This window comes from Esox lucius, chromosome 11, assembly GCF_011004845.1.
Source record: "Esox lucius isolate fEsoLuc1 chromosome 11, fEsoLuc1.pri, whole genome shotgun sequence".
Lineage (NCBI taxonomy): Eukaryota > Metazoa > Chordata > Actinopteri > Esociformes > Esocidae > Esox > Esox lucius.
In genome coordinates this window covers 17,956,568-17,964,425 of record NC_047579.1, presented here as the reverse complement: position 1 = coordinate 17,964,425, position 7,858 = coordinate 17,956,568, and positions in this window count along the sequence as shown.

The window sequence follows — 7,858 nt, the reverse complement described above, 5'->3', positions numbered from 1 at the left end:
TCTGTTTTTGGTTGATCCTGGTCCTAGATGGGTGTATTTGTGCTTTACTCTCATAAGAAAAAGGTGTGTTCACTATTTTGAGGGTACAATAATATTCACTAGGGTAACAAGTAACAAATGAGCTAAATACACATGATGTATTGTTGCATTAATCATAACTATGATTAATTATTCATTTATTAATGTTTTTAGCGCAATAACTATGGAGCACCACAAGAGACCCTCAGTCAACTTAAAACAAATGTTAAGATCTATATAACACAAATAAATACTGATTACCAATATAGTAAGTTGCCACATCTGAATGTGATTAATTCTTTCATTTGCAAAAACCCATCTAGTTGTAAGACTCTTTCAGGCCACAGATGTTAACTGGAAAAAAAACGGTTTTAGATTGAGAATGACAAAATTTCAACCGCTAGGATGTTTTTTAAGCTGTGAACTCTTTCCTTCTACAAAGGCAGACTATTGGACATTTATAAGCAATGGCAAAACATGACTTGTGACAGTAAAGATGTAATCTAATAAGCAATGGTGAACCGTGACTATTGAAGACAGGCCCTCAGTAGCGGAAAGAGATCTGACGTCATACATATAGATACGTTAAACCGGAAGTATGTTATCCAGAGTAGGCTCTCATCTCAACGCTCCGTTGAGGGAAAAACAAACCTGCCTCCCACATAGACTACAACAGCATAAACAAAACAAACCTGCATCCCACGTAGACTACAACAGCATAAACAAAACAAACCTGCCGGCTTAAATTAATAACGCTTGTCATGCCAAAAGAGTTGATGTGTAGTTGGTTGCATCAACAATAAAACAAAAAAAACTGTTTTGACATTTTCTTAAACATATGCTAATATATGTATTATATATATATATATATATATATATATATATATATATATATATATATATATATATTACTATTGGATGGCTGTATACTTCATACATATATTTGAATATTAAATTGTATGTCTTAAATACATGTAAATATATTTACATAAATAACAAAATGATAGTTGATAATATGCATTCAGCATTTACATCTAATTGATATATTTCCATAGGTTTATTATGTTATTTAGTCCTATCTTTAAAGTACTTTTACTGAGAGGAATGGTATTCAGGATACAGTCTTGAAATGTATGGATATTGTTTAAAAAATTTTTTTGGAGTACACAGTTTTTCATTATATTGAGGAAAAGGTGCTATATGCTGCTTGACATTTAGTAAAGTCAAAACGTTGGTGTATTTACTAAACATTTATCATTATATTGTGACGCAATGGCAGTTGTATGATACTGTTGTGAGGTGCGATGTAGCGAGTGCATAAAAGATAAGGCAAAAACAAAAGTAACAAAACTATACTGATTGAAGAAAATTATTTATTGGATTTAATAAAGAGAAACACCACAACAAAATACCCCGTGAGGTGCAGGTAAAAATGAGAAACCTAAATAGACATCATAATTACTAACTCATAACAGGTGTGTGTGATGGGGGCACTGCTGCCATCTGCTGCAGCCGGCAGTTAGTACACCAGTGAGGTGGAGCGCCGGAGAAAGAGAGAGCACGCCACTTCACGCAGAGAAGACATCACAACTGTGAATCAAGGGCCTTATTAAATTAAGATGACTGACTCTAACCAGTTGTTTCTTTACTTGCATTTACAATATATTTAATAGAAATTATGGTAAATACATACTGTAGAATATACAAATCGTCTCTTGTTTATAAAAGATAATAATTGTATTTTCACAGTAATGAATGTAATACAATAAGGCCCTCAAACAGTTTGCTGAAGACAAGCAGACTAAGGTCATGGATTATTGCAACCATCCTAACTAGGCGGTGATGTTTGATTTGGGCCCCTGGTGAAAAATTACGTCATTTTTGGGAGGGACATGGGGGCTGAATTTTTATAAAAAGTCAGTAGAAGTCAAATTAATCGTTAAACCTTAATAACCAGAAAATGGTACTGAAATTGAGGTTCTGGACCTAACTAATTAATACAATTTGGTTTGCTACCTGGTTCATTTTTTGCTATATTCACTAACGTCAACTTACTTTAATATTATGCTATTAAAAATAATTTGCGTGTAACGTTAGTAGTTAAGTATATTTAATTGAGCAAAGGCAAGCCAAGGAATGTTTAGCTACCTGACATGAGTTGTAGCTACAGCTAACTATGTATCTAGCTACGTAGACTGTACTATTTATAGTTTTTGGCCTGTATCAAATGGCTATGTAAAAATACAGAGTTATTTGCTAAGTACAAAATAACTTGTATTTATTATTCAAGAAGTTAGGAAAAAGAGAAATGAAAAGGAAACAGGATTTCCAAAGTTTTATTTTTTTTTAAACCACTGTGTACATGTTTGCTTTGTATAAAACAATTTAAAGAGGCTATAAAAGATAATGTGTAAAACCCAAACTGTTAGAAAATATATAAAGGTTGGAGGATGTGTATAGTTGATAACCAGTTCAACTAATACAAAATAATTAATGAATTGATTCAAGTTTCTATGACATGCACTGTCATGCAATGTGAACCCCTGAATGTTTCAAAGAGAATCTCTACACCGATCAGCCATAACAATATGACCACTGACAGGTGAAGTGAATAACACTGATAATCTCGTTATCATGGCACCTGTCAGTGGGTGGGATATATAAGGCAGTAAGTGAACATTCTGTCCTGAAAGTTGTTGATGTGTTAGAAGCAGGAAAAATGGACAAGCATAAGTATCTGAGCGACTTAGACAAGGGCCAATTTGTGATGGCTAGACGACTGGGTCAGAGCATCTCCAAAACTGCTGCCCTTGTGGGATGTTCCTGGTCTACAGTGGTCAGTACCTATCAAAAGTGGTCCAAGGAAGAAAAAGCGGTGAACCAGCGACAGGGTCAGGGCGGCTCATTGATGCACCTAGGGAGCGAAGGCTGATCCAACAGACAAACTACTGTAGCTCAAATGGCTGAAAAGGTTAATGGTGGTACCAATAGAAAGGTGTCAAAACATACAGTGCATCGCAGTCTGTTGCATATGGGGCTGCGTAGTTGCAGATCAGTCAGGGTGCCTATTGTTGTGGACATTTTTGAATTTAGGAACATTTGAGAAATGTATTTTCTATCACCTGGTATGTAACTATTTTATTTGATTGTGATACACATGTCTGTATAGTATCAGAGCATCGCTAGGTACTCTGGCCATCTGTTCCTCTGCCTAAACCAATAAGGGTATCAGCCCTTTGTTCCTTAGGAATGTGGTCCTTGGGGGGAAGAAGGGGCAGATGGCCTGTTTAGGTAAACACAGCAGGAAAAATTATGGCAGGAAGGATAAGGTGGGGGGACAGGCCACCCTTGGGGTAAAACCTGTGTGACACAAGACAGATGGGCAGCATCTTACCACACCCCTTTTTCCCTTATAAGTACTGATGATTGTCATGTATTCATTTAGAGAATCCTCAGATGATTATCCTGTAAGTGTTTGACGCGTCTCTCTATTTGCAAATAAACGGATAATTGTGCCAAGAGAATTTTCTCTGTCCTTACTCCTTTACAAGTACTGATCGATGGAATTACCGTCACACCTTGCTGACCCCTGTCCACAAGTGCCTACAATGGGCACGTGTGCATCAGAACTGGACCACTGAGCAATGGAAGGTGGCCTGGTCTGATTAATGTTTTCTTTTACATCAGGTGGATGGCGGGTGAGTGTGTGTCGCTTAACTGGAGAACACATGACACCAGGATGCACTATGGGAAGAAGGCAAGTCGGCGGAGGCAGTGTGTGATGCTTTGGGCAATGTTCTGCTGGGAAACCTTGGGTCCGCCATTCATGTGGATGTTACTTGGACACGTACCACCTACCTAAGCATTGTTGCAGACCATGTGCACCCTTTCATGGCAGCGGTTTTCTCTGATGGCATTGGCCTCTTTCAGCAGGATAATGCACCCGGCCACAAAGCAAAAATGGTTCAGGATTGGTTTGAGGAACACAACGAGTTCAAGGTGTACCAGAATAGCTGTACCAATCATTCAGAAATTTCATGTTGGCACATGAAAAATAGATGTGTAACAAAATTGCCTATTATAAGTGCCACAGAAAGCATTTCGTACAACTATCAACAACAATACTTACATAGTGTTTGAAAATCTGAGTAATCTATTAACCATACATTTGTCCAGAATAGCTGGTTCATATACCATGGTTAATCCAGCTGCCCTGTGATCAGTAGATTTAGAATCCAGCGTGATATAGTAGGGAGGCTATGATGTTTTCACTTGCTGGTTGACACCTGACCTTTTTGGGCTTTTACCAGCCTGTCAACATCGGGGACCAATTTCTGGGCAGTTGTGATTTTCTTTATGTCATTTAAATGTTTGTGTGTCAGTCGATTGCAGAGTTTGGACTTGTAAATGTTCATCACAGAGAAAGCCTGCTCACATAGATAGGTTGTCCCGAACATACAAAGTATCTTTGATGCAAAAGCTGTCATCTTTGAGTAATTTGGTGTCAGGCATTGAGAGAAGGATTCCAAACCACCACATGCAAATGTATCCCTCAACAGTGTGCTACAGTGCAGTTCGATCAGCCCCATTTGGAGTTCCTCTGGTACATCTGATGCCTTGATGGTGAACAGAGAGCGAAAAAGTGTAAAGTCCTTCTCCAGTTGAGTGAAGACAGTGAATCAATTGTTAAACTTGCATATAAGCCTATAAGAAATCCACATCCAGATATTTTAAACAGGGGAGGTGGACTGGGTTGTGCTGGGATAGCTGCATCTCCCACAGAGTCAATTTCATTTAGAAAGCACAAACGCTATCATAACACTCTGTGACAAGTTTTTTGCAGCCTTGCACAATAAGGTATATCTGCAGACCGCAAGTCGGGGGCGTTACTTAATATGGGGGTTCCTGAATATTAAGTTATGCCCTCTGATGTTTGCTATAGGTTAATTTAAATGGGGGTTCCTGAATATTAAGTAACTCCCACTGATTTTCGCCATTGGTCAGTTTGGGTACATCCTGGTTTGACACACGTTTCAACACTAGGTGTCATGTATGCGTATGACGTCATTACGTTGAGTGTACTAATGGAGAAAGAGTAAACTAATGTTACAACTTTATCTCAGAGTCCATGTGATTTCACTCAATATCATTTGTCAAGATATAACACTAGGTTTAAGCGGTTCAAGCACTGATATAGAAAACAAAAGTGTATTTGCTTTGACTACTGCACTCTAGTCTGATTATGCTTGTACCAATTATGTGAAATAAAATGGTATTTTCCAATAACATGTAATTGTATTTTGTTTCAGGATTAAAATAGTTTGATAACATACAACTGAAATACATTAATTTGAAGACTGAAGAGACTCTAAAAAAGTTTTAAATGTTTTGGTTACAGTCAAGAATGAGACACTGGTGGTTTAGAAAGCTGCTGAGTGCAGTTATAATACAGACACATACATACATACACATGCACAGTCATACTCATTATGCCTGCCATGGTCAGTTTTTCTTTGAGTAGCCATTGCTTGGTAATATGTGATACAGTAGAAGGCCATCATTAGGAGGTTGATGGTTGAGAATGCTGCTTATTGCAGTTAAAATATAGTTGATCTGAGCTCATCATGTTACAAAGTTAAACAGGCCTCCCTTTTGCACAAGTTTATACAGTATTACCATTTATGCATTTTCCATAGATTCAACATATTAGACAAATGTGAACATGCTGTGTAAGGTACATTGTGCGGTGGACCTGTGAGCAACATCTTCAGTGACAGCTAAACTGTTCTGAAGGTCCTTTTCCGAGACCTGTGGGTTCTGCTGTGTAGATCTGACCAGTTTTCATACAAATCATTGTAATGGTTTCTCCTTCCTCTGACTTGCACTGTTCAATTTAACAGCAATCTTCTAGAAAGTTGAAATTGGTAATGGGAAGTGTGGAATTTTCTATAGCCTGTTGCAGAAAGGTGGCAAGTTTCAATTTGCATCATTTTGAGGTATGGTCAACATCTGTTTACAGAACAATTAATTTTTCCATGGGTGCCTGGAACAAGCAAATTTTTTATTATATAGTAATGACGTGGTTATGGACTTAAAACATTGTTGGGAGGAATATAAGTGTTATATCTAATTTAACCCTTATCCTAAAAGTTGATTCAATAGCATAAATTACAAGTAGAACAGGTCAAAAAGAGCACAACATACATTATTGAAAGTCAATTAAAATAGCCCAAAATCTTAAAGTTAATGGCATAACCTAAAAAATACAAAATTAAATGATATGCCAGTTAGACAATTAAACATTTAATTACCCCATTAAATATTCAAAACATTACATTCCAACACTGTCAAAACTAAACTGTTTCTTTATGTACTGTGTATTCAGTTTTGCCCAGATTCTGTAGGCTTTGGATTCATCCTATCATGTTGTATGGCCAGGTGAACACTTCCAAAACACTGTCCAGTTTACTCTTGCTAAATAAATGATGTTCCTTGTCTCTTTGTCTCGTCAAATTGTATTGTGTTTTCTGGATCTTGTAATTGTTGTTGTGTGGAAACCAGCATTAGATGATGGTTTAAAAACAGCTAATAGGTATCCTCATAAACAAAAATATTTAACAGAGGAGCTCAAAATTATCACTAAGTCCTCTTTTGTCAATTTCGTCTATGAATGTTTCAGTGTCTTCAAAATTATTAAACCAAAACATGAATGGGGAGAGAGCTTCTTGTTCTTCCTCTAGAGTTGAAGCCTCTGTGAGCATCTGCAGAGCACCCTGTATTTCCTCATCATTCAAGGGTGAAGTCTCAGAAATTCAATGTGCTTTAAAAATAAAAATAAAATATATATATATATATATATATATATATATATATATATATATATTAATACAATAACATAAAACAAATACTCAAATGAAAACATCAAAACAAATGAAAACATCATAATAATAAAAATTAGAATAATAAAATATAAAAAGAATAAAACGGGATAAAAACATAGGAAGCTATAAGGCTAAACAGTGTGGTTATGTTTAGGAGCTCAGTCATAGACACGTGAAAAGAGAAGTGATTTTAACCTGGATTTAAAAATTGATAAGTTTGGTGCACGTCTCTGATCTTCTGGTAGTTTATTCCAGTTGTGTACAGCATGAGTGCTAAACGCAGCTTCTCCATGTTAATTTGGACTCTGGACTAGCTGACATGTGTTCATGGATCTAAGAGCCCTGCTCAGTTTATATTCTTCAAACATATCAGAAATGTATTTGGGTCCTAAACCATTCAGAGATTTATAAACTAAAAGCACCACTTTGAAATCTATTCTGTAACTGACTGGAAGCCAATGCAAAGATTTAAGAACCGGAGTGATGTGCTCTTTTCTCTTGGACCTGGTTAACATTCTAGCAGCTGCATTCTGAATGAGCTGCAGCTGTTTTACAGTCTTTTTGGGGAGTCCAGTTAAGAGGCCATTACAGGAGTCAACCCTACTAGAGATAAAAGCTTAGATGAGCCTCTCTTGGTCTTTTTGGGGCACCAAGCCTTTGATTCTGGCTATATTTTTTAGATGATAGAATGCTGTTTTGGTGACCGTTTTAATATGACTGTTAAATGTAAGGTCTGAGTCTATCAGAAGATAGATTAGCACTTGCTCCCTGGTTTAAAGGGCCTGAGAATCCAGCTCTTTACTAATACTTGTTCTTCTCAGTTTTATCTTGGTTTAATTGTACACAATTTTGGGAGTTCAAAACTAACCAGTGATCAATAAAATGAAAAGGAAGAGTGTAAATAATCAATTAAAGCCACTGGTTAGTTATGAACTCTGTTTAGGTAATTTAGCTCATCC